The 26,650-nt window shown below is 39.7% G+C and overlaps 1 protein-coding gene across 7 annotated transcripts in view; it reads left to right on the forward strand.

The window, feature by feature from the left end:
* ATP8B4 (ATPase phospholipid transporting 8B4 (putative)) overlaps nt 1-26,650 on the forward strand; it is a 348,133-nt gene that overhangs the window by 113,997 nt on the left and 207,486 nt on the right. The window contains exon 1 of one of the 7 annotated variants that reach the window (XM_061428805.1): nt 4,049-4,329. The exons of the other annotated variants lie outside the window; for them this stretch is intronic. The gene's annotated coding sequence lies outside the window, so the exon portion shown is untranslated. Of the gene's footprint in view, nt 1-4,048; nt 4,330-26,650 lie in introns of those variants that run through there. 7 annotated transcript variants of the gene reach the window in all.

Raw genomic sequence — 26,650 nt, forward strand, 5'->3', positions numbered from 1 at the left:
CTGTGTGTTGATTTTATATCCTGCAACTTTACTATAGTCATTGATTAATTCTAGTAATTTTCTGGTGGAGTCTTTAGGGTTTTCTATGTAGAGGATCATGTCATCTGCAAATAGTGAGAGTTTTAGTTCTTCTTTTCCAATTTGGATTCCTTTTAAAAAAAAATAAAATAAAATGTTTTATCTGACTTAAAAAAAAAAAAACCCAAGAGATGAAGTGGCGTCCCATTTAGTAATTTGTCTGAAGTCATACAGCTCATAGGTAGAATCCTAATTTAGATTGGTCAAATTGAAAGCCTGTTTATTTCCATGATACCTTGCTGCTCATTTGACCAATCTTGAAAAACAGTAACAACAGAAAACCCATCAAACAAATCCTCTGAATTCCCTCTCCTTCTCTTATTACATACCTGCTGGTGAAGTTTTTATACTCTGAAGACAAAGGTAGATAAAGGAGATACAAAATTTTACAAATGTGAGGCTAAGAAGGACCTTAAATCCTACCCTTAGCATTTGTAGATGAGAACTTGGGGTAAAAATTTACACAAAGCACAGATAAATGGTATAATTTCCACAAACACAAAGACTGGCCAAGCAAACTTTTCTCTTTGAAGGCTGAAAAAAGATATTTCAATACCTAGAAAAACCTTAATTTTTCAACAAACCCTTAAGCTTCAAAGCAATTTATAGAGCATAGAACAGTCTTAAAAAATGACCAAAAGTGCTTTTAAAAGATAAAGGGTTTAGAATACAAACAAAAGACAAGGTTAATGATTCTAAGTAAAATTAATTGGCAAATGAGACATGATATTGTGAAAACTGGAAGGTGGAAAACATAAACCTGCAAGTGGGCTTCAGACTGCCAAGATGTGTGACACAAAGCAGGACCCGGGTGGAGGAAGAGTGAGCCAAGCGCTGGGCTTATTCTTCTCATTAGAAAGGAGTTCAAAGTTTTCTTGGTTAATAATAGGAATGAATAATAGAAGTAATGAGAACAGTTGTATTAAAATATGTTAATGTTAAAAACGTTAGGAAAACATAAGCACGAGCCAGACAGCCACTCACGATCCCTATTAGGAGGAGTTCGGAGTGAACGGTAGGAGTAGTGAAAACAGCTGTAATTGTATTAGAATGTGTTGATGTCAAAAATGTCAGAAAAAGTGTTAGATTAATTATAGCTATTTTCTGACTTTATTAAAAAATAAACAAATATTGGAAAACATTGCTTCCCACTGTGTCCTGTTATTTTTCTTTACGTCAGCACAGACATATCCCTGTTCAATTCTCTTGAACTTAGACAGAATTTGAGAAGGGGGAGGAACTTGTCTGAGTGCTGAGAAACTTATCCTGCCTCCAACTCAGAAAGTCCAGTAAACCTGAACACTGTATAGCTTTTATCTGAAAATATTTCTTGCACAAAGGTAGATGGGAAGTTTCTAAAGAGTTTTTTCCCTGAGCTAAAAGGAAGTGTCCTGGCTTGAAGTTGGTGAAAGTTTAGCCAAGTAGTTTCAGATGCTTTTAAAGGAGGCCTTCCTTCCCCAAATGTCAATTTGAACACCGTAATTTATTCTTAGAATCTTGAGATGGCTTGTTGATATTATGGTTACTAAATGGAAGCTCTTGTTGCTCTTATGAGTTTTGTGATTGGTAAAACAATGACCATTTGGGTTTTCCAAAAAGTATTTCTTCAGTGTGACAATATGGCGGACGCTCAGCGGTCGGTGCTACAATGACATCACCAAGATGCCCTTCAGCATGAGCCCCTTCCATTTCCCTCCCACCCACTGACTGGGACTTGTATGTTTACATAGTCACTTCTCTTTTAACTCAGAATAAGTGGTTAAGAGTGGAGTTAGAGATTGTGGCCCACCATCATTCTGGATGTGTGAACTTGGACAGTCACTGGACCTCTTTAGGCCCACATTGTAATGACATGTCTGTGTTTCTCTGAGACCAGACTGACATAACAGTAAAACTTTCTATTCCTGTGTGTGGGTGAATTAATGTTTCATTGTCTCCTTTTTTAAAAAATAGAGATAAAAATGATTTTTAAAATTCAGTATGTTCACAATGTACCTACTCTAGACCTAGCAACATGTGTTCATTGACTTAATTACTTTCCAAAGAGGTTCTGAGGAGATGTATGAAAAAAAGGTGAAGCTGAAAGGAGTAAAAACACATGAGGAAACTGAAATGTGTAGAGTATTTTTAGGTGGGCCCCAAACTGCGTGCTAGAAGACCCTGTTGCTAAAACTGGCAATGTGTTGAGTGCTGAAAGTGAAAGTGTTTGTCGCTCAGTCATGTCCAAAAAATTTAAACTGCTTTCTTCCAAAAAAATTAAACTGCTTTCTTCAGGTCCACCAGCTGCTTCCATGTAATTTAAAGATATTCTGCTTTGAAACCCCACTGGACTGTAGCCTGCCAGGCTCCTCTTTCCATGGGATTTCCCAAGCAAGAATACTGGAGTGGGTTGCCATTACCTTCTCCAGGGAATCTTCCCAACCCAGAGATAGAACTCGGGTCTCCTGCATTGCAGGCGGATTCCTTACTGTCTGAGCCACCAGGGAAGTGCTGGGATTATTTATAAAGGGGGTATAGATTCTGCTTTCCACTTTCAAGGAGTGTGTGTAATCTATTCAAGTAGAGAAGGCCAGCACATAAGAATGAATTTGATAATAGGTAATAATCAAAAGGTAATGCTAAATTCTAATTGTGTGATGTGGCCTGTGTTAGGGAAATGAAGGCTCAGTGTGAGTGAAGATGTTTGACGAAGTGTTAACAGAGGAAATGGGAAATGACTTGAGACTTGTTTGTTTATATGTTTGTTTATATGTACCACCACTTGTTAGAAATGGGAGCAAAATCCTCAAAACTGATCTAATTGGTGGTGGGGATGGGTCATGGGAAATTATAGTTCAGGTAGGTGAGATCTGACTGTTTAAAAAAAGAATTCGAATATGAGGTAATAGGCTCTCAAGGGGCTGAGGAGTCACAAAGTGAGGACTTTAGTAGCCCTCTGGATTAAATAGGTTTGACAATCAAATGGAAATGCCCAGGTTAATAGGGAATGTAATTTGGGTGGGGTTAGAGTAGTAGATTAAGGATATCCATTGGAAGAAGGCACTTCAAGTTAGAAGAAAAACAGAACTTGTTAACGAGTGATGGCTGAAAGGTGTAGGGATAGAAACTCCCACTCAGTTAGAGAGGGGAGTGCTGAGGAAAACAGGGAAAGGGGGAGATGAAAGCTGGGGTGGGGTGGGGTACAGGGTGGTGCGTAACCATATCTGAAGCTAGGTGCTCATGAACGTAGAAGTTGAAGCAGAATATCTTTACATCACATGGAAGCAGTTGGTGGACCTGAAGAAAGCAGTTTAATTTTTTTGGAAGTCAGAGGGCAAGGGAAAAAACATGCAGAAAAGAAGGTCTTACTCAGTTAATAATAAGCAATAAAAAGAGAAATAGTATTAAGCTTTCAGACTCACTGAAATGCAGTGAAGGATTTTTGAGTCAGTTTTCTCACATTTTGACTAGGTACAGAAAGCCATGGGAAGGTAAAACTTTAAACATTTTCTTTGGAAGACTCGGGATATCTACATGTTGGGACACATCCTAGTCCTGTTTTAATCCTGGGAAAATTTGGTTTTCTCTTCTTTTTTTCATGAGCAGCGTAGTTGTACTGCCAACATGCTGTAGATGCTCACCAAGAAGCCTGATGATTAAAGCAATTTATGTACCAACCAAAAAGTATGGATGATGCCAGGCACTGTGACAAGTTGGAATTGGTTGTGGAAAGTGCCAGTAACTTGCATTTGCTGTCTTTTCTGGTTGTTGGTTGTTGCATTTTTTTGTATTGGGGAGTTACTATAGTAGCAGTGACTTTTTAGCAAACGTTGAAACGCTTTCTGTTTTGTGTGCTGTTAATATCTGTGTCCATTATTCTGTGTTCTACATGACAGAGGTTTTATAAATACTTGTAGGAGAAAAGATAATTTTTGGATATCCCTCAAATTCATTTTCATTATAGATTCAAGACTTTGAAAGTATAAATATGTCATCATTTTGACATCTGATTTATTTAAATACTGTTATTTGGCTAAACGTTTGTCTGATTTTTTGTTTTGTTTTGTTTCCTTAATTTGGTTGATCTGTTTTAACCTTTTGTTTTAGCCTCTGAATTCCTATTTCTAAATGTTCTAAAATGGTACATTAAGAAAATTTAAAAATCCAGTTAAGTTCTAGAACTTTGAAGAGTTTGCTTTTTACTTCTTCCAGGTTTGAGTGAGATAATTTCAGCATCCTCATAAGTTAGTTCTGTTCCGTCTGCTCTACGAAGTAAGTTTCTAGTAAAGCCATGTAATTAGCTTCATTTGTTTATTTTGCTTTTACTTCATTCATTGCAATGATATAAAATTTTAAATAGTTTTCAAACAATATGTAATTGGAATTAAAAGAGTTAAAATAAGCTAATTTTGATGTTTGAATTTTGGAGCTCTGTTGTAGCCTAGCTCTGGTGGACTAGATTAAGCTAAGGCTGAGAAATGAAAAGATGGAGCAGGAAGGAAAGTAACCTCCTGTGTGAAGCAAGAACTGCAACTGCAGTTTCCTTTGTTGGCCAGTGGTTTATGAAGGTAATCCATAAATCAATCATGTGGATAATATTGGGCAAGTTCAGTAACAGTTGAGGGGCTAACGGAAAAACCACCAACCCAACAGTCTCAAGGTGGTTTTTAACCCGGTTTTATACTTTTCTTTACTGGACCAAACAGTTTGTTTCTGTGATTCATATTATTAAAAGTTAATAACTATCACATTTTATATTTTGTAATTGAAAGATTAATCAAATCATTTGTGTTAACAGTTTAGTCTCAAATTCATGTCTACTATTATAAAACCAGTACTAGATTACTAGTGAGTTTTATATCTGACATTCTATATGCAGTTTCTTACAAAAGTAAACTATTTAGGCATTAAAGTTAGACCTGGAGATCACTTAAAAATGATACTAAGAATTGATAAGGAGCCATATATATAAATATTTGTGTGTTGTGTATTTATGTGCATGTAGGGAATGTTGTAGCTATAAGAATGTGTGTATGTCTTTGTAAGAATTATCTGGCTTGAATGGTGAAACACTGTTCTTTGGAGCAGAGAACAGCAGATTCTTATATCTAGATTGGTGATGTAAATTTCTACCTGCTAATATCCTGATGTGACATTTCTGGCAGCGCTGGTTGTTCTGGTTTTCATGTGTACTCTTTGGTTGTAAAGTTTGCTGTGACTCAAGGTCACCTCATTATAGCTGTGGCCTGTCCAGGTACAATGTATATATGTTGCAGTTGGTGACATCATTCTGCACCAGTAGTCTGAAAATGCACGGAAGAGGAGTTATTTTATTCAGATGAGAAAACCTGGTTGGTACAGTAAGGAAGATAGCTGAAGTTCATCACAGAATCTCAGTGTAGAATTATCCTTTAAAGCTTTTCCATCAACTTCTACAGAATTTTCACTGACGGCACATCCAGTCTGTTTGTATCCCTCTCTTAAAAGGGCCTTTTCTGTCTTTGTATAGCTTTGACCATTAGACAGTTTGTCTACTGATTGATGCAAAGTGATCTTCTTTGCTCTGTTATCCTTTGGGTTAGCTTTTCTTCTGAGGCCAAAGCAGAGCAAATGCATCTCCTGTTTCCCATGACAACCTTTCTGATATTTGGCTCACTAAGTAGACTTGTCTCCAGAATCATCTCCAATTCCCTTTCTTTTCAAAGAGCTTCAACTTTGCTATCATTTCTTACAGTGGGTTGCTCCAAAGTCAAGCAATATTCTAAAAGGTATTTGACCAGCTTGAAGTGGAAGCATTATTACTGCAACCAAAGCTGGCACTAGTTTTCGGTGATTGTTGGTGCCTATTAATCTCATATTAACCTCATTTTCATTATTAGTGATCAGGACTGTGCCACATTTATCTCTGCATCTTGCTTGTTGTAGGACAGACCTTCCTGTCCTGTGTCACATGTGGACTTATGAGCATGCCTTCTTCATTTTCACTGATATATAAGCCTATAGGCCAATCAAATCAGAGGCTCTGGGGGATGGAGTCTATGCAGTGATATTAAAAAAAGAAATCCACCCATGTGTTTCTAATGAGCAAGCAGGTTAAGAATTACTGATGTTGTTATTCAGTTGCTAAGTTGTGTCCGATTCTTTGCGACCCCATAGACTACAGCACGCCAGGCTTCCCTGTCTTCCACTATCTCCCAGAGTTTGCTCAAGTTCATGTCCATTGAGTTCAAGAATCCCTGATGTAAGTTCTTAAGTAAAATACTGAGCACAACACAGTTGAGGACAGAGCCAGTGCCTTTTCACTAGATGCCTTCCAACAGGTTCCCATTGGGCCATAATCATTATGTCTTGTTGCCTTAGCTAGTTTCCAGTTTCTATAATTAGCTCTTCTGGCTGCCAACCCAATTTTTGTTTAATTGTGCTACATTATTGCTCTCTGTCTTAATTAGCAGAAAGCCTTTAAAGATATTAAATCTATTATAGTGCTGGTTTAGATAACTTATATGGAAGCAGAAGGTTGGAATGAATAATTGAACTTTAAAGATTGTTTTCCAAATCATGTTTCTATGATTCTTGCAAACCACATAGTCCTATACTGCAATATTTTAAACACTCTTGTATGCCAAATTCTGCAAAAACACCATTGTTATAAGCAAGACATTCTTGAGATTAGAAGCACAATAGACTGAACTTCATAATGTTTTGCAGAGAAAGCATTGTTCAGACTTTTCTAGGTGAGAAAAATAAGGTAAAGAAATGTTTGATTTTTTTTTTCTTCTCCCTCACTCTTTAATGTGGAAATGTTAATGAACCACACAAAGATGTTATGCTAAAAATGTGAAAAATCTGTACTTATGCTAGAACCTATCTTTCTTTGGCAAATGTACTTCTCTAAGTTATATACTGGAAATTACTTGTTTGTGTTGTGAATTGCTAACACTTATTACTAGCTCATGTTTGTTCTGATAAATGGAATTGCTTTCCCTTGACATATTATTTTGCATTTTGAAAATTGGGTTTATCAGACTTATATTGAGTAATTAGTAATTTTTATCATTTCATTAAATCCTTTAGAGATTTATAAAAGTATAAGATAGGATCTTAGCTCCTCAGGGATTTGTGGTCACCTTGAGATTTTAACATTATCTTATATAAAAAAAATAATAGCATAACACATTGTAATATTAAGTATAAAATTAAATGGTATTAGACTACAATTGGAGAAGGCAACGGCACCCCACTCCAGCACTCTTGCCTGGAAAATCCCATGGACAGAGGAGCCTGGTGGGCTGCAGTCCACAGGGTCCTGAAGAGTCGGACACGACTGAGAGACTTCACTTTCACTTTCACTTTCATGCATTGGAGAAGGAAATGGCAACCCACTCCAGTGTTCTTGCCTGGAGAATCCCAGGGACGGGGGAGCCTGGTGGGCTGCCGTCTACAGGGTCGCACAGAGTCGGACATGACTGAAGCGACTTAGCAGCAGCAGCAGCAGCAGCAGACTACAATTGGGACTTCTTCAGTGGTAAAGAATCCACCTGCCAATGCAGGAGATGCAGGAGACATGGGTTTGATCCCGGGGTCAGGAAAATCCCTTGGAGGAGGAAATGGTAACCCACTCTAGTATTCTTGCTTGGAGAACCTCAAGGACAGAGGAGCCGGCGGGCTACTGTCCATAGGGTTGCAAAGAGTAGAACATGACTGAGGGGCTGAGGACACAAACAGATTCACAGTTAACATTTTCATTATATCTGGGTAAAGAAGATAATTTTCTAAGAAGAGATGAATCTTTTAAAAATATGTTTATGTTAGTAATTCTCCAAGCCAGGTTTCAGCAATATGTGAACCGTGAACTTCCAGATGTTCAAACTGGTTTTAGAAAAGGCAGAGGAACCAGAGATCAAATTGCCAACATCCATTGGATCATTGAAAAAGCACGAGAGTTCCAGAAAAACATCTATTTCTGGTTTATTGACTATGCCAAAGCCTTTGACTGTGTGGATCACAATAAACTGTGGAAAATTCTTCAAGAGATGGGAATACCAGACCACCTGACCTGCCTCTTGAGAAACAGGTCAGGAAGCAACAGTTAGAACTGGACATGGAACAACAGACTGGTTCCAAATAGGAAAAGGAGTACATCAAGGCTGTATATTGTCACCGTGTTTATTTAACTTTTATGCAGAGTACATCATAAGAAATGCTGGGCTGGAAGAAGCACAGGATGGAATCAAGACTGCTGGGAGAAATATCAATAACCTCAGATATGCAGATGACACCACCCTTATGGCAGAAAGTGAAGAACTAAAGAGCTTCTTGATGAAAGTGAAAGAGGAGAGTGAAAAAATTGGCTTAAAGCTCAACATTCAGAAAACTAAGATCATGGCATCTGGTCCCATCACTTGATGGCAAATAGATGGAGAAACAGTGGAAACAGTGGTTCACTTTATTTTGGGGGGCTCCAAAATCACTGCAGATGGTGACTGCAACCATGAAATTAAAAGACGCATACTCCTTGGAAGGAAAGTTACGACCAACATAGACAGCATATTAAAAAGCAGAGACATTCCTTTGTCATAAAGGTCTGTCTAGTCAAGTCTATAGTTTTTCCAGTAGTCATGTATGGATGTGAGAATTGGACTATAAAGAAAGCTGAGCACCAAAGAATTGATGCTTTTTAACTGTGGTGTTGGAGAAGACTCTTGAGAGTCCCTTGGACTGCAAGGAGATCCAACCAGTCCATCCTAAAGGAAATCAGTCCTGGGTGTTCATTGGAAGGACTGATGTTGAAGCAGAAACTCCAATATTTTGGCCACCTGATGCGAAGAGCTGCCTCATTGGAAAAGACCCTGATGCTGGGAAAGATTGAGGGCAGGAGGAGAAGGGGACGACAGAGGATGAGATGGTTGGATGGCATCACCTACTCAATGGACATGGGTTTGGGTGGACTCTGGGAGTTGGTGATGGACAGGGAGGCCTGGCGTGCTGTGGTTCTTGGGGTCGTGAGAGTCGGACAAAACTGAGCAACTGAACTGATGTTAGTAATAAATATCTTTTGAAAAATATGAAAGTGATAAAATATCATGTTACGTTTATATAGTATAAAAATGGGCTAACTTGATTTGGAAACCTAATCCTTGTCTGAATTTGAGGAACCATTTGCTACGCAAAAAGGCAATTACCAATCCCCTTCAAGCCCATCTAAACCTAAACTGTTGGGAGAAGATGATGTAGTCATTCAGATGTTCTGGGTTATTCTGGAATTGAATGTTTTGATTATGAAAGGCAGTTGGATTTCTTTTTATTTAATTCAAATGTGAATTTTACATGTATTTATTAAACCTGAAAGTGTTTTGACACTAGGAATAGTTCTGAACTTATGCTTTATTAACAAATAATGATTAATTTTTGAATCTAGTCAGTCTCTATATGTTATTTTCTATGCAGAGGGTTAGTTTTCTTGCATTTTATAATTTTTAAAAAAGGGTTCCTCCTGTTCCTCTCCCTTTCTCTTCCTGCAAATTTCTGTGGAATTTCTGCCATAGTCTTTCTCCCCTGGCCCCCAACTTAATGCTTGACCTGGTCTTTTTATTTGCTTGAGCTTTAATTGAAAATGCATGAAGTATCTCTCATTTTTATTTTCATCCAATGTATTTTTCTAAGGATTGAAGGATAAATCCAAAAAAATATCTGCAGCTGAGTCAAAAGGACATTTTCTTTCTGTGGTCTAAGCCCTAGTTTAAGGCATTTCAGCGTTTTAGCTCTAATGTTGATTTGGGTCCATAGTCTCATGGTGAAATCAAGTATTAACTCGAGGTTCGTAATCTATAGTTGACAGATGGGACTTTTTTGGATTTATATTAATTTCACTAAATTATTTACACAGCCCTTTGAAAAAATACATGGACCCTTTCTTATACTACAAAGTTTTGTGCCTATCAAAACTTACAGGCTCTTTAGTACTCTGCTTCTTGAAGAGCAGTCTTCTACTCATCATCATCTCCTCCTCTAGAGCTTGTTAGAAATTCAGAATCTTGGCCTGCATCATGAGACTACTGAGTCAGAATCTGCATTTGAACAAAAGCCTCAAATGATTCATATACACACTTTGAGTTTCAGAAACACTGGACAGATCCTCTATTCTTATATCTGTTAGAAGTGCCCTGAAGGTTTTGGCAAAAGCAAATGAGGAAGAAAAATGCATTTAATTAGGAAGCACAGTGCTAGTACTTTCATACACATTATCTCATATGATCTTCCTGGTTGTGCCAGGTAAATATTACTACACATAATTTACAGATGGGAAAACTGACAATTGGAGGTTTTAAGATTTTTTTCAAGGTCACTTAGTTGGTAAAATGTAGACTCACCTTCCAGATTCAGGATTCCAATTTTCCTAGTACTCAATTATCTCTTGGGACACTTGGTATTTGCCCAAGTCCTTACTACTTGGATGGTTGTGGCTTTATGGTGAATATGATTTAGATTTGAAGGGAAAATGTCTCCAAGAACTCTTGACATCGAAACAAGGTTTGCAAGGAGGCTTTTTTTTTTTTCTTTTTAAAAAAATTATTTTTAATTGAAGGATAATTGCTTTATGGTATTGTGTTGGTGTCTGCCAGACATCAACATGAATCAGCCATAGATATACCTACGTCCCCTCCCTCTTGAACCTCTCTCCCACCTCTCTCTAGGTTGTTACAGGGCCCCTGTTTGAGTTTCCTGAGTCACACAACAAATTCTCATTGACTATCTATTTTACATATGGTAATCCGTATGTTTCCAAAGGCTCTTTCTTAATCTCTGCATATGAAGTTGGAGGTTTGGTTTGTCCTCCTCCATGTGTAATTCTTCTTTATACAGCATGTCTGCCTTCCTCCTTCCCTTTCCTGCTGTTCTTGCCTTCTCCTTTGCAATAGTTCCTGTCATTGTTCTTTACAATAGTGTGTCTGTAATGAGTAAGAAGGCGTATGTAGAAAGTATCTCATGTAATTTTGCAACAGAAGCATGGCATATTTCAGTGGTATTTTCAGGGAAATGGTGGGGCTTAGTCACACATGCGAAATCCAGTTTGGATTCAGAGAGTAGAGGGGGTACAATGTGATTAGCACTGTAGGTTGTGATAAACCCCTCCTTCAGTTACTGTGTATGCTAATAGTAAGTGAAGTGCTTTCAACTGAAGCTAGTTATGTGTGGACTATGCCCCATTTCCTGCTTTCAAGTTTCCTTCCCCAGATCTTACTCCCCATGTCTGCCTGGTGCTTTCTCGTTTCCAAGATCTTTCTCATAGGAAGGATATACTTTTCATTTTGACATGTTATAAATTAATATATGTTGTCTTCCCTGGGTATTTGAGTTGTAATGGAGGACAGTGGCTAGAGAACAATGTTTGGTGCAAATTAATGCCTCTGTATCCCCCTTACCTACTACCCCATGCCTGAAACATTGCTAGGCAAATGGTAAGTGTGAACGTTTTTCTGGTAGAGGATTTCTCTGAATCATCGCAAACTTATTTATTTATTCATGCATTTATTTCACACCCCCAACTATTATTACAATTTTAAAAGTATTATTACAAATGAAATTTCTGAGGACAACAATTTTTGAGGGATTACTCTGCTCCTGGCACAGGGGTGAAGTACACAGAGGTGAGCACGACTCATCCTATCAGCCTTCAAGGAGCTAAACCACAGGCTGTTGAGGGCTTTGCTTCAGGTCTGGAACCATAACGTTTCCTAGAAGCCTGAGGGGTGCCACTGAAACTGTTTACCTCAGATTGGAAATTGAACCCACATGGCTGGAACTGGAACCCAGTCAAAACCCCGCTTGGGACTTGAACCCATGTGGCCAGGACTCAAACACAGCCAAAACCCATGGTACCTGGTTTTGAAACCTAATGAAGCTCAGGTTCTTGATGCCTTATCACAGAAAGAATTCAATGAGAGACAAAGTTGATAGGTAAGAAGTGGATTTATTCCGATTCAGAGAGAAGCACACTCCTCAGAGTTTGGGCCATTGCAGAGGGCAAGTGCAGGGGCAAAATGTGGCCCAAAGAATTGATGCTTTTGAACTGTGGTGTTGGAGAAGACTCTTGAGAGTCCCTTGGACTGGTTGGACTGCAAGGAGATCCAACCAGTCCATCCTAAAGGAGATCAGTCCTGGGTGTTCATTGGAAGGACCGATGCTAAAGCTGAAACTTCAATACTTTGGCCACCTCATGTGAAGAGTTGACTAATTGGAAAAGACTGATGCTGGGAGGGATTGGGAGCAGGAGGAGAAGGGGATGACAGAGGATGAGATGGCTGGATGGCATCACCGACTTTGGACATGGGTTTCGGTAGACTTAGGGAGTTGGTGATGAACAGGGAGGCCTGGTGTGCTGCGGTTCAGGGGGTCACAAAGAGTCAGACACAACTGAGTGACTAAACTGAACTGAATTATGTTTTAATGATAGAAAATGCTATTGAAGCCTCTCTCTTCCCCTATTCCATGTAGACAGGTTTCCTTCCATCTTTGCCAACTTCTCCCCTATTCTCTCTTCTCAACACCTTTATTCCCAAAGAAAAACCACTCAACAAACAAAAATCATAAAGCCAGGTAGTGTGGGTTTGTCTAAATTTAGGTTTATCAGCCTCCCCTGAATGAGAATGGGCTAAAGACCAGGAAAACCCAGGAATGTTGGAGGAGGACACCTCTGTGATCTGACCTGAGGTCCTTGTTGCCCCAGCATCCTCCAGAATATAGGAACTCAGAGCTACACACATTTCTCATCTGATCCTCAGTGTTTCAGGAGAAAATTGCATAGTTCCCCAGGGCTGGTGTTATTTGTGCAGAACCCTAGTATAAGAGATAGTCTTAGGAAGGATCATACTATTTGTAGTGTGTTATTATAACCCCTTGGCCCTTTGGGAAATTCTTCAGGGGTGCCTTCCTCATTAACTGGACTTTTCCACTGTGCCTTTGTTATTGTCATAAATGCCGAGGTCCTGCCTGAAGTTTGGCCTCGTTCCCAGACTGTACAACATGAACTGATTTTTAGTCTTAATAAACAAAGCAGTTTGTATGCACCGAGTTATCCAAAGATGCCCTTGTAGTTCAGCAATCAACTCCACATCACCTCAAAGAAATGCCCACTCTGGTTGTCCAAAGCCTCGTAAGCCCTGGACTGAGATGAGCCAGTGAGCCAAAGCTTGGGCCTGTTCCCAGCAGATATCAGACCATCAAGGTGGAGGCACAGAAGAGCTTTGGAAAACCAGCACTAGGAGACAAACAAGTGCTTAGCGATGCCCTGGGAGAGTCCCACGGTAATACAACCTTTGATTTCTGTTTTCTTTTCTCTGCTTTTCTTTTGTTTTACTTCATATCTCTCTGGATAAATCATATACTGAATCTCTCTCCCTCTGTATAATTTTAAGAGTCTTTTTAGTCCTTTTTCAGATATCTTAAAAGAAAAGTTAACATTTTATCTGGAATGGTTTAAAAGTCTTCTATATTGTACATGTCTAAACACCCTGGAGACAAAAAAAATTAGTGTGATTAAATTAATCTCAGAGGGAAATTTAATGTGTTCCCTTGGTAATTGTCCAATATTAGCTTTTTGTAGATAAATTACTAGTCAGAAGCCACTTACTAGCTTTAGAATAGTCCTTCAGATGCTGGAACGCTAAACCAAAGCCTGAGAGTGGAAAACAGAGCAAGGTTTATGACACTGCCAGGCAGATTTGCTCTGAGGTGAGACTGAGGCCTTCCTGAAAGCTTGCTGCCACTGTCTGTTTCTGAGGCCTAGATGGGAAATGATGCTCCCTAGACAAGCCCTGTGATGCTCTCCCTAGACTGAAAAGACTGAGAGTGACTGCTCCAGCTGACTTAATTAGTGTGCATTGTCCACTGTGCTTTAGTTTAGGGAGGCTCTTTTCTTCACCCGTTGCAGAATGTTCTATGAGGATCAATGAGTTCATTGATCAAGAGGGAATCTAAAGATTCCTTGTTTCTTACTCATTTCTCAGGAAACACATACCATTAGGGAGAATACATAACTCCATGAAACATAGCTTTTATGAGCAATGCTTGCAACTGCTGTAAGCCTCAGTTTCTCCATCTGTAAAATGGACTGAAATTGTAACAGTTCACTGTTTTTTTCTCTTTTAAAGATCACCTGAGATGATGTATGTACAGTGCTTAGCATAGAGCTTGTCATATGTACACCTGTTATCTGGTGTTATTGGGAGACACAGAAACACCATCACAGACATAGTCATGCATGTCCATTTTGTGTCTAAGTCTTGATGACACATACTCAGTCTCTCAGTTGTATCCCACTCTTTGTGACCCCATAGAATGTAGCCCTCCAGGCTCCTTTGTCCATGGAATTTTCCAGGCAGGAATACTGGAGTGGGCTTCCATTTTCTTCTCCAAGGGATCTTCCCAATCCAGGGATCGAACCTACATCTCTTGAGTCTCCTGTGTTTCCAGGCAGATTCTTTACCACTAGTGCCACATGGGAAGCCCTTCATGACACACGGGCCACACTCATTTCCTTTGACCATGACGGTGTTTCGTCTGACAGTCTTCAAACTTTTTGAATATGGGTCTTGTAAAAAGAAAACCTTCCCAATATTCTTTTATATATATATATATATATATAATTATAATACTTGGGCATCCCTGGTGGCTCAGATGGTAAAGAATCTGCCTGCAGAGCAGGAGACCTGAGTTCAATCACTGGGTCTGGAAGATCCCCTGAAGGGCATGGCAACCCACTCCAGTATTCTTCCCTGGAAAATTCCACGGAGTGAGGAGTCTTACATATATATGTATTTATATAGATGTATTCATGTATATGTTTATATGAATATGTGTATTGTTGTTGTTTAGTTGCTAAGTTGTGTTCAACTTTTTTGTGATCCTTTGAACTGTAGCCTGCCAGGCTCCTCCGTCCATGGGATTCTACAGGCAAGAATACTGGAGTGGGTTGCCATTTCCTTCTCCAGGGGATCTTCCTGACCCAGGGATCAAACCCATGTCTCCCTCATGGACAGGTGGATTCTCTACCACTGAGCCACCAAAGAAGTCCATGAATGTGTATACATATATAATAAAGACAATCTGTACTTTGAACATTAGGAACCATTTTTTTGGGAAACCCTAACTTTTGAATATTTTGTTAAAATATATATGGGAGTGTGTTGTTTTATTTTATTTTCTGCTATCCTGAAGCACTGTTTGGGGCATCCCTGGGGGACAGGTGCCCCAGCATTCTTAACAGGTAGTGAAATCTTGAGGTTGCATTAACCTGGAAAGCCAAACAAGCAGCGTCTTAAAGCGACTCTTGTCAGGAAAGGTGCTCCTGCTCTGTTGCTCACTGTTCTCTGGCACTGATCACTTACTTATTTTGTGTTATCAGTTTACAAGTTTATTGTCTGCCTCTCTCCCTACATCTAAAGTGCAAACTTCCTCTCAGAGGGTAGGGTCTTTGTTTATTCACATCGGTAGTCCTGGCTCCATGATCCAGTGCCTGACACATAGAAGACCCTAAATTAAATGTAAAGATAAAAGTTCGGGGACATATCCCTTCGTTCTTTCCCTCCCACACATGCTTTTGTTCGTGGTGGGGAGCCCAAGCTTAGGAGAATGTTCTGAAGCTGCTCATAGTGGTGGTGTTGGTGCTGATGATAAGGATTTAGCGGTTCTCAGTAAAGCCTCATCTGTGTGTTGACCCTCCGTCCGTAGTTATCACTTCTCCGTTCCTTCCAAATAGGAACGCTGTGGGCTCCTCACTGGGTAACTTTTGACTAATACTGAGGAGTTGTGGTTCTCCCTGGTACCAGTGAGGCGCCAGACGCCGGATCTCCACGCCCGCCCGCTTGCCCCATACATGCATTCTTTTGGGATCTTTGCATAAACATGGGCGTTTCACATATTTCCGTGTGATGCAAATGCCTTTAGGCCACTTCCTTTTTAATGCAAGTAGTCTGTGGACACAGTCTCTTTTTGGTTTTCATTTTATGGTTTAAAGATAATCTCTCCCTTAGGAGTCAGGGCTGTTTCTCTCTCTGGAATCCAGGATGTACTATAACAATACTATATCTGCCTCCTCTTCTGGTAAGAAAAATAGGCTTTCTCCCTTCAAGATCCTGATAGTTACTTTTTATAACTGTCATGGAATAAAAATGTTTCATCAAATTTGGGAAGATCTTTTGCTAGTGCTTAAACTTTGGTACTCATTGCGAAAGTTCCTAGGGTTTGGCCTGTGGGATTCACAGATGCAGGCAGTGTCCCCAGACAAACCACCAAACGCGGTTAGGCTCAGCCTTCCATGACTCACTCTTTAAGGCAAATATAGAGATAAAAGTAAATTATTATATAAAAATGTAAACTGATCTTTTATATATTAGTAAGACTCTTACCTGGGATTTGATTGATTGGGAGTAAAAGAAAAATCAACTCAAATTAACGTGGACAATATAAGACATGGACAGATCATATAACTAAAGAGTTCAGAGGTAGGGTTCTTCTCAGAAGAGGCTTGGTTTGGTTTCATTCTCAGTGTTTCTTGGCCCTGCATCTTCAGTGTAGAATTTGTTCTTGGCAGCCTCCTCCATTCACGGTCCCAAATGCTGTCAGTGACTCCTAAGGCTACTTTCTTCCAGGTTGGACTTCAGTAGGAGAAAAAAAGCCTATATTGCCAGCAAATTCCCAAAACTGATACATTAGTAAGACTTTAATCACATGATGTAGGTCATGTGCCAATCCTTGAATTCAAATTTGTAATTAGAAGGGTGGGGCATGTAATTGATTTAAACTAATCTGGCAACCCACTCCAGTATTCTTGCCTGGCAAATCCCAGGGACAGAGGAGCCTGGTGGGCTGCCATCTATGGGGTCTCACAGAGTCGGACCCGACTGAAGCGACTTAGCAGCAGCAGCAGGCCTGACCTTGGAGTTATGGTTCGGAGTTGAGTCAATCTAGATCACAGGACTAAGAAATTTGGGGCACTGTTAGCTGAGGTAAAGGGGGAAATACTTGTTATACTTGGTATTGAAACAGGACTGGGTTGGGAACACTGAGGTTGGTTTTTTATTTTTACTTTTTGTATCTGTTATGTCTTGCACTCTTCAAATATTAGAGTTTCCATTTTTGGTTATGGTAGCCATTATTGATGTCTGTTAGTGTTTCTGGCTTTCCGCCTTATGGACACATGGTTACTCTTTCTGGTCTATTAGCTGTGAGCATTTCCGTTGAAGCATTAACCTGTGGGTGTGAGACTATTCAGAGTGTTCTCTTTGCCTCCATTAATGCAACTGGAAGTGTTTGAGATGGTGGTTGGTCCATTATAAGTAACTATGTTGAGCAGATCTCCCTGCTGGCTCATGCTAGACAAGTAGTATGAGTAAAAACAAACCCTTAGTATGCTAAACCATGAAAATTCTGAAATTATAGGTTACTGTGGCATAACTGGTTTATCCTGTCTAGGACACTGGATTTCCTAAACCCATTTGGGTTATTTGAGGGTTGGTCACAAATATCTTGTATATTTATAATTTTTTTTCAACTTAACAAAATTGCTTTCATGTCTATGATACCATCTTATGTGCACAACGATTGTATAAATGTAATGAGAAATATTATTACTCCATTTTGCCAGTGGAATAATTGAGGCAAACTCCTGAAATGCTCTGTCTGCTAGTTTAGCAGTATCTGCTACTTTCTATTTGCTTTGTTTTCTTAAGCAATATGATTACATGATAAAATCAGATTATAAAAAATTATGTTTTTCATTTTATGAATATTTTATTTGATGGCCCCTTCTTGAAGAATTTGTCATTTTCTTACTTTATTCTTCCCCTCCACCAAGTAGTCAGTGTTAAAGACTTTTGCTGCTTCTGTTGGAGAGCTAAATTAAGGGAGTGGTTAGCTAAACTATTTGCCTGCATTGAGCTTTGAGAGGGACTGAATGGAGTTCAGGGAAGCTGTGGTTCTACACTAGACAGTAGGTAAACGGGGCTCCTGCTGAGGAGGTGGACTCAAGAGGAGAGGGTCGGCATATAGTGTTTCTTCTGGTCGGAAAATGACGGCAGGCCAGAAATAGAGTATAGGAGAAAGCAAGGGCTGATTGCTCTGAAAGCAGAAGAGACATCTGCTTTGCAATGAATTGGGGAAGCACAGTGGTAGCTCAGTTGGTAAAGCGTCTGCCTACAATGCAGGAGACCCGGTTTGATCCCTGGGTCAGGAAGATCTCCTGGAGAAGGAAATGGCACCCCACTCCAGTACTCTTGCCTGGAAAATCCCATGGACAGAGGAGCCTGATAGGCTACAGTCCATGGGGTTGCAAAGAGTCGAACATGACTGAGCGACTTCACTTCACTTAGTGGTAAAGAGAATGGGCTTTGGAAGCAGAGAGACTTGATTCAAATCCTGGTTCTACTACTTATAAGCTGTGCAATCTTGTGTGAACTACTTAATATTGCTGTATTAATATCTTGGATTTCCCTTCTATAGAAGGGGGATAATAGTACCTGTTTCATAAGGATGTTGCTCTTAGAACAGTACACATAGTAAGAGCTTAACCAATACCAGAAACTATTATTATTTCATTGCCACCCTTCTGCCACCATCCTGGTCTAAGCCATCCATCATCTCTCATCTGTAAATAATTGAAAGACCTTCTCACTGGTCTTCTCACATCTATTCTTTGTCATCACCATCTTTGTCCCAGCCGCCTCCCACTGCCCCTTGTAGTTAGGGTAATCTTTTAAAATTAAAACCTCATCAGGATTACTTAAGACTTTACAGTAAAGACTAAAATCTGTAGTATTGATTGTGAGAAACTCCTCTAATTACCGTTTGTGCTGACCTCTCTAGCTTCATAGTCCCTCTTTTACATCCTCAGGTGTGCCACCTTTGCTCATCTCAGGGCCTTTGTTTTACTGTATTTCAGAGAAGCAGTGCCTTTCCCTCATTCTGATGTTGCCTTGCAGGTGGAAAGGTCTCTACTGGGGCGATGTTTCTCTGTCCACCCCTTTTCTCACTCTGCCCCATGATGTGGACTTACTTCCCTGATGCATCCGTCTTGGGTAAATATCTGAGCTGCTTCAGCTCAGCTTTGCCCTCTTCCTCTGGGAAGTGAGCTTCCTAAAGGAAGCAGGTGGTTCCTGATGCATTTCTAGGGACAAGCTCTTTCTTACCATGTGGAAGGTCTTTCCTGGTCCCAGATTACTTATGTCTGTGTGGTTAAACCTACCTCATTGTGGGGTCAGTTGACTAGTCCACTTGGCTAACAGACTAAAGCCATGACTTCCAGCCTGATGTCTGTCAGCACGAAAGAAGCTCTACAGATTCCCTCCATGTACTCCCATCTCCTTGGTTTCTTTCTCGTCCACTTCTTCCTCCTTTCTTCCAAGTTGGGTTATTTCTAGTGGTCCTTGGTAGAAAAGTAGTGCAAAGAGGATAGTGGAGAAGCTCTTCCATGCTATATTATAGAATGAGTTGTCCACTATAACAGTTAGCCAATAGGCTGGCTCAAGGAAATGGCCAAATATCACAGTCTAACTAATGGTCACATTCTTGGATAGGGCAGTAGAAATGGAAGCATTGTTTTTCCTTTTTTTTATTGAAAAACAAAGGTAAATGGGTGTGGAGATTCTCCAGGAGGGGGAGCCCTCGTTCCTTGTTCCCAGTCAGCTATGTGTGTTTGCATCATCTGTGACTAAGTCACAACAAAGCCAGTAGAACAAACACCATCATTGCTATAAGTCAATTTAAACAGAATTGTCACAGTCCCCATTTGGTATTATCACTCTATCCCATACAGTTTACCCTTCACCTTTGTGGAATTCAGTTTTATAGGAGAATTTATAATTCCTGTCAGGGTTTATAATGTGGGCCCAGCAAATGTTCTGTCTATCCTTTTAGTAAGATACAGGCTTAACTTCTATTTTAGTTTCAACTTAGCAGGAAAATGTAAAATGGAATTAGGAACATGTGAATCTTTTGGTTAACTGTGTTTTCTCCTTAGCTGCTTTCTTTCCCATTAGTTTTCCAAGTCCCTTTTTTTTTTTTTTTTAGAAAAACGTGTTGTGATCAACAGCTCTTCCTTCCCAGTCAAGTTTTTGGATAGAAAACTCAGTGCAAAATAGTGATCATCAGCTTACAGACAGTTTTCAGCACAGTGCGATTCATCAGTCCAATGAAGCTGCAAATTCTTCTCTGGACACTTCTTTTACTCTCCCACAACTTGTTTCATAGAGCTGGATGCATTGATTCCTGATAAATGTTAAAAATGGTCATTTAACAGATGATAGTATTTTCTTTGGGGTCCCCTGATAGGTCAGTTGGTCAGGAATCCACCTGCAATGCAGGAGACCCCAGTTTGATTCCCGGGTCCAGAAGATCCACTGGAGAAGGGATAGGCTACCCACTCCAGTATTCTTGAGCTTCCTTTGTGGCTCAGCTGGTAAAGAATCTGCCTGTAATGCAGGAGACCTGGATTTGATCCCTGGGTTGGAAAGATCTCCTGGAGAAGGAAAAGGGTACCCACTCCAGTATTCTTGGGCTTCCCTTGTGGCTCAGCTGGTAAAGAATCCACCTGCAATGCAGGAGACATGGATTCAATCCCTAGGTTGGGAAGATCTCCTGGAGAAGGGAAAGGCTACCCACTCCAGTATTCTGGCCTGGAGAATTCCATGGACTGGATAGTCCAGGTAGTAGTGATTACTAGGCATCATTGTAGGTTCATTTAAAACAAGCCACATGGGAGGAGGCTCCAGTCAAGATGGGAGAATAGAAAGATGAAGAGCTCACCTCCTCCACAAATATATCAAAAATATATCCACATGTGGAACCATTCTCATGAAATAACTGCTGAACGTTGGCAGAAGATCTCAGAATGTCAAAATTGCAAGAAAGATCACCACAAACTTGGGTAGGGTGAAAGAAAAAAGAGAATCAGGATGGGATCCCTGGAAGGGAGCTGTGAAAGAGGAACCATTTCCTCACCCTGGGAAGCCCTTCAAATGTGGGGAGATCAGCTGGGACAGAGAGGGAGCTTCAGGGGCTCGAGGAGAGTACAGCAGCTGGTTTGTGGCAAGAACAGAGAGGGACCAGTACAGGAAGCCTGTGTCACTTCCCTGGTATCCCCAGCCCTAGACATGCATCTGGTGGTGTGTGGCGGTGCTGAGTGCCGAAATGTGAGCTTCAAAGGACAGAGCTGCACGGAGACAGCCTGAAGGGGACGGAGTGTGGTACAGGCTGCAACCAAGGAGTACATGCATACTTCCAGCCTACCAAGGAAGTGAAGGGCTATTGTTAGTGGGTGCATGAAGATTGCCATAGCAGCCCCATTATTGGTATGCTCACAGTGGGTGTGGCTCCACCTTTGTGAGCTCTGGGAGTGTGTAAGAGCCAGTGGATTGCCCACATGTGGAGGTGGGGCTGAAATCGGAGCTGATTTGTAGGTGTTACATGATGTAGGAAGAAGGGCTGAAACTGAGCCCTCTCCCCATGGCTTTGTAATCCACATATTTACCCCCCAGCCACTGGTGCCTTTGTAAACTCAGTGCTGCAGGACATCCGAGCGGACTGTGGGTGCTCCCATGGCTTGGGCAGTTCTGACATTAGTAGCTGTGGGCTTTGCTGGCAGGCACATGCACGCTGGGGTGGGTCTGGGTCTGGGCTGCTTGCATAGCTTGCACAGCAAGTCCAGGTGCACAACTACTGTGGTCCTGGTACCTGACTTAAGTGGAGCTGCCCCTACAGATCTGTGCTGGTGGCTTTGTGAATATAGCTCCGGAGGAACACCAGGGCCAACCATTCCCATGGTTGAGGTGGAACTGTGTACTTTGTGAGCCTGTATCACAGGTAACAGGTGACACCATAGAATGTACTCTCTGGTGGACAGTTCTGGAGGAAGAGGTATACTCAGTGGCTCCTCCCATAACTCTGCTGCTGCTACTATTAAGTCACTTCAGTTTTGTCCGACTCTGTGTGATCCCATAGACGGCAGCCCACCAGGCTCCCCCGTCCCTGGGATTCTCCAAGCAAGAAAACTGGAGTGGGTTGCCATTTCCTTCTCCAATGTATGAAAGTGAAAAGTGAAAGTGAAGTCACTCAGTTGTGTCCTACTCTTAGCAGCCCCATGGCCTGCAGCCTACCAGGCTCCTCCGTCCATGGGATCTGCCAGGCAAGAGTACTGGCATTTTGCCATTGCCTTCTCCAAAGACCTGCCTATTTCATATCACAGCTCAGAAATGGATCTGGGGGCTTTTACGACAACAACTGTGGAGCAGGCCCTGCCCCCAACAGGACTGTGACAACCATAGAGCAAAGAGGAGACCCTGCTCAATATCCAGTGCAGTCTTTTGTCATCACCACGCCAGTCATATGTTCTACCAAAGAGATAACAAACAGCACACCCTGAGGAAACATGTGGCAGGCATCTGTACTGAAAACAGCACATGCAGCCAAAAACATTAGACTCTTGTACACTACACAGGAACACTCCCACAGAAAAACAGCTCTCCAAGACCACAGTAGACCACGGTAGCTTCTCCTAAATTCATAGAGTAAGAGAAATGTAAGTAATATGAAGAAGCAGAGGAACCATTCCTAATTAAAAGATCAAGAGAATTCCCCTGAAAGAAACAGTGAAACAGACGTTTCCAGTCTAATAGTCTCTGAGTTAAAATAAAAAGAGAAAATAAAAATAACAAAGGAATTAAAAAAGACTATTGATAGAAATGCAGATTATTTTAAAAAGGAACTAGAAACTATGAATAGGAACCAAGAAAAATTAGAAAGCTCATTTTGGTGAGAGGAAAACTGAGTGAAAGGCAATAAATAGCAAACTGAATAATGCAAAAAAATAAGTAAGTGATCTGAAAGATAAAATAATGGAAATCATCTAATCATAATAGCAGATGGGAAGATAAGAAAAAGAAAACAATATTCAAGATCTATGTAATATTCCCTGGTGGCTCAGATGATAAAGAATCCACCTGCAATGCAGGAGACCCAGGTTTAATCTCTGGATCAGGAAGATCCTCTGGAGAATGGAATGGCTATCCACTCTAGTATTCTTTTTTTTTGAATTCTTTAAAAATTGGAGGATAATTGCTTTACAGAATTGTGTTGCTTTCTGCCAAACACTCCAATATTCTTGCCTGGAGAATTCCCTGGACAGAGGAGCCTGGTGGCTACAGTCCGCTTATTGGGATTGCAAAGTCAGACATGACTAAGCAACTAATACTTTTACTTTCACACTTTTTCATGGAATAATATAAAGCATGTCAATCTACACATCATAGGATCCTGGAAGGAGAAGAAAGATAAAAAGGGATCAAAAACATATTTGAAGAAATTATGGCTTAAAAGTATGAAACCTAAAGGAAACAGAATTCCAGTTATAGGAAGCGTAGAGGGTCCAAAACAATATGAACTGAACAGAACTACACCAAGACACATTGTAATTAAAATGGCAAAAGTTAAAGGGAAGATTCTAAGGCATCAAGAAAAAAACAAGTTATTAATAGTTATAAAGGAATCTCCATAAGGCTTTCAGCCTATTTCTCTACAGAAACATTGCATGTCAGAAGGGAGTGGCAAGATATATTCAAAGTTCTGAAAGGGAAAAACCTGCAACCCAGGACACTCTACCCTGCAAGATTATCCTTTAGAATAGAGGAGATATAAAGAATTTCACAAGGAAGCAAAAACTAAAAGAATATAGCAATACTAAACCTATTCTAAAATAAAATATTGAAAGGTTTTCTCTAAATAGAAAACAAGTAAGAATCTATAGGAAAGAGAAAATTACAACTGGGAAATAAGTCACTTAAATAAAGCCAGTACAGAAGTTAAAAAAAAAAATTTTTTTTATGAAAGTTATGATAACCACAATGAACTGCAAAGAAAAAACATGAAGATATTAAAAAAGGGCATCAAAATAACAAAATGTGGTGGGGGAGAATAATAGAATGTAAAGAAAATGTATATTTTTTTTAAAAAGAATGTGTTTGAGCCTATGTGACTACAAATTTAAAGCAACTAGATATAGGAATGTGTTAATATACTTTAAAAAGAAGGTAACCACAAATTAGAAACATACAATAGATTCACAAAAACCAAAAAGAAGAGAACACAGATGTAATATAAAGGAAAACCATCTCACCATAAAAGGAAAAGCAAAAAGGCAAAGAAAGGAACCATAAGAAATAAAATATCAACTGGAAAACAAGGTTTAAAATGGCAATAAATATATATTTATCAATAATTACCTTAAATGTCAATGAAATAAATAATTCAATCAAAAGACTTAAAGTGGCAGATTGGTTAAAAAGACAAGAGTCTACAATATGCTGCCTAGAAGAGACCTACTTAATAGGGCAAAAAAATACACATAGGTTGAAAGTGAAGGGATGGAAAAAGGCATTTAATGCAAATAGAAATGACAAGAAAGTGGGGGTAACAATACTCATGAGACAAAATAGACTTTCAAGCAAAGTCCATAAAGAAAGAAGGACTCTATATAATGATAGAAGGATCAATGTAAGAAGAGGATAGTATATGCATTAACATATTCACCTAATATAGGAGCACCCAAATACATAAAATGAATATGCTGCTGCTAAGTTGCTTCAGTCGTGTCCTACTCTGTGCGACCCCATAGACGGCAGCCCACCAGGCTCCCCCGTCCCTGGGATTCTCTAGGCAAGAACACTGGAGTGGGTTGCCATTTCCTTCTCCAGTGCATGAAAGTGAAAAGTGAAAGGGAAGTCACTCAGTCGTGTCCGACTCTGCGACCCCATGGACTGTAGCCCACCAGGCTCCTCTGTCCGTGGGATTTTCCAGGCAAGAGTACTGGAGTGGGGTGCCATTGCCTTCTCCAAAAAAAAAAAAAAAAGATCATATACCACCATTAAGTTGGATTCATCACAGGGTCACAAGGATGGTTTAAAATACACAGAATCAATGTATGATACACCACACCAATAAAAGAAAATACAAAAACCACATGGTCATCTCAATAAATAAAGGAAAAGCATTTGATAAAATTCAACATCCATTCATGATAAAAACTCTTACCAAAGTGGGCATAAGGGAAACATATCTCAATGTAATACAGGCTATTTATGACAAGTCCATAGCCAAAAGTACATTCTATGGTGAAAAGCTAAAAAGCCTTCCTGCTAAAACATAGAACAAGACAAGGATACTCACTCTCACTACTTCTATTCAGCGTAGTACCGGAAGTCCTAGCCACCGCAGTCAGATAGGAAAAAGAAATAAAAGCTATTCAAATTGGTAGAAAAGAGGTAAAATTGCCATTATACACAGATGACATGATGCTAAGACTCTGCACACAAACTATTAGAATGGATAAATAAATTTAACAAGGTAGCAGGATGCAAGATTAACACACAGAAATTGGCTACGTTTCTTTACACTTTCAATGAAATATCAGAAAGGGAATGCAAAAAAAATAATCCTTTTTAAAATTGTATCCAAAAATACTTAGGAATAAACCTCACCAAGGAGGTGAAAGACAGATGCTTAGAACTATAAAATATTGATAAAGGAAATTGAAGATGATATGCAGATGACCAATAGGCACATAGAAGATGGTCAACATTGCTAATTATTAAAGAATCAAATCTATGATGAGGTATCACTTCACTTGGGCTGAATGGCTGTCATTTACAAATGACAAATGCTGGATAGGGTGCGGAGAAACTCTCCTATATTGATGGTGGGAATGTAAATCACTATGGAAAACAGTATGGAGACTCCTCAAAAGCTAAAAATAGAGTTGCCATATGATCCAGCAATCATACTCCTGGGCTTATATCCAGATAAAACTGTAATTCAAAAAGATACATGCATCCCAATGTTAATTGTAGCACTATTTATAATAGCCAAGACATGGAAAAACCTTGAATGTCCATCAACAGATGAATGGATAGAGAAGATGTGATATATGTGTATATACACATAGGTGCCTGTGCGCACACACACACACAGTAGAATATTACTCAGTCATAAAAAGAATGCAATAATGCCATTTGTAGCAACAAGGATGGAACTAGAGATTATCATATATCATATATGATACGTAAGAAAGAAATACAAATACCATGTGATATCACTTATATGTGGAATCTAAAATATCACACAACTAACACAACATTGTAAAGCAACTATACTCCAATAAAAGTTAATTAAAAAATAAATACAGCAAAACAAGCCTATTTATGAAACAGAACAGACTCATAGACATAGCAAACAGACTTGTGGTTGCCAAGGGGAAGGGTGGGGGTGGATGGATGGATTAGATGGATGGATGCAAGCTATTATATATAGAACAGTTATAAACAAGGTCCTATTCGATAGCACAGGGAACTGTATTTAATATCCTGTAATAAACCATAATGGAAAGAATATAAAAAAGAATATATTAATTATTTTGCTGTATACCAGAAACTAGAAAAACATTATAAATTAGCTATATTTCAATAAAAAATAAATAAAAATCATATGGACTAATCTCCATTTTATGATATTAGTGGATAGAAATTCTCTAGGCATGCTGATTCTGAGTGTC

The sequence above is a fragment of the Bos javanicus genome, chromosome 10 (assembly GCF_032452875.1).
Source record: "Bos javanicus breed banteng chromosome 10, ARS-OSU_banteng_1.0, whole genome shotgun sequence".
NCBI classification, from domain to species: Eukaryota; Metazoa; Chordata; class Mammalia; order Artiodactyla; family Bovidae; genus Bos; species Bos javanicus.